General features: G+C 32.1%; 1 pseudogene; it reads left to right on the forward strand.

Moving 5' to 3' along the window:
- Positions 1-561: 561 nt before the first annotated feature.
- LOC122238161 lies at positions 562-725 on the forward strand (annotated as a pseudogene).
- The last annotated feature ends 254 nt before the right edge of the window (positions 726-979 follow it).

Below are 979 nucleotides of genomic sequence, written 5' to 3' on the forward strand. Positions count from 1 at the left end.
ATATTCTTTAAAAATCAGTCCCTTCTTTGTTCTATTTCATGCCCTCTTGCTTTTGAACTATTATATCCTTGAAGAGTTTCCTTTTATATACCTTTTCTATCTTCCAAACTTTATCTGCATTCGTCATGTTCACCTTTCATTTCCCTCTCAAGAATGAGCACTGACCTCATTTTTTTAGTCTCAACAAGGATCTGTGACCTAAAGATCTTTTATCATCGTGGCTGTCTTTATTGATGCTTCATTATCATTCCTCTCATATAAGGTTCAGAATCATGCACAAAGCTCCAAGTGGGGTGGATTCCCAGTTCTTTGAAATGCTTTTATAATGATGCGAACCTGTGTTCCATTAGCCTTCCTGATTATTAAAAGGCTCCTGCTCTCATTTTGTTTCTTCTCACCTATAAATCTTGTTACTAATACAAATACACCCTTTAAAAATGTTATATATATATATATATATATATATATATATATATATATATATATATATATGGAAGCCTTGGCCTAATTCTTTTCTCCATTTTTCTAAAATTTCCAATGTGGTTTCTAATATGACAGACAAGCTCTGTTTAGTGACAGTATCATAGCCAATGAGGTTTATCCAAGGCACAATTACTGCTAATTGAAAACTTCTCTGATATGACATACAACAAGCACAATGACAAACATTTTCTTTAGTACAAAAATCAATACAGTAGTTACGTTTTGCTAATTAAATCAATTTACATAAATGTTCTATCTCACCAAAATACCACTTAATGATTTTCTACATGGTATCTGTCACAAAAGGAAAGGAAGCTGGGCAAAATAAGATGAATGGAAAGAGTAGTATAGAATTATTCCTACTCCTGGAAGAGGGACCCAAGAACCTATATTATTGATTGTGTACTAGTTGAGTCAGCTCTATATGAAGAACATATTTTGTGGCTTTTTTTTACATTATTTGAAAGTATTCACCAAGCACACAAAAATACAAAAC

This window comes from Panthera tigris, chromosome B1, assembly GCF_018350195.1.
Source record: "Panthera tigris isolate Pti1 chromosome B1, P.tigris_Pti1_mat1.1, whole genome shotgun sequence".
NCBI classification, from domain to species: domain Eukaryota; kingdom Metazoa; phylum Chordata; class Mammalia; order Carnivora; family Felidae; genus Panthera; species Panthera tigris.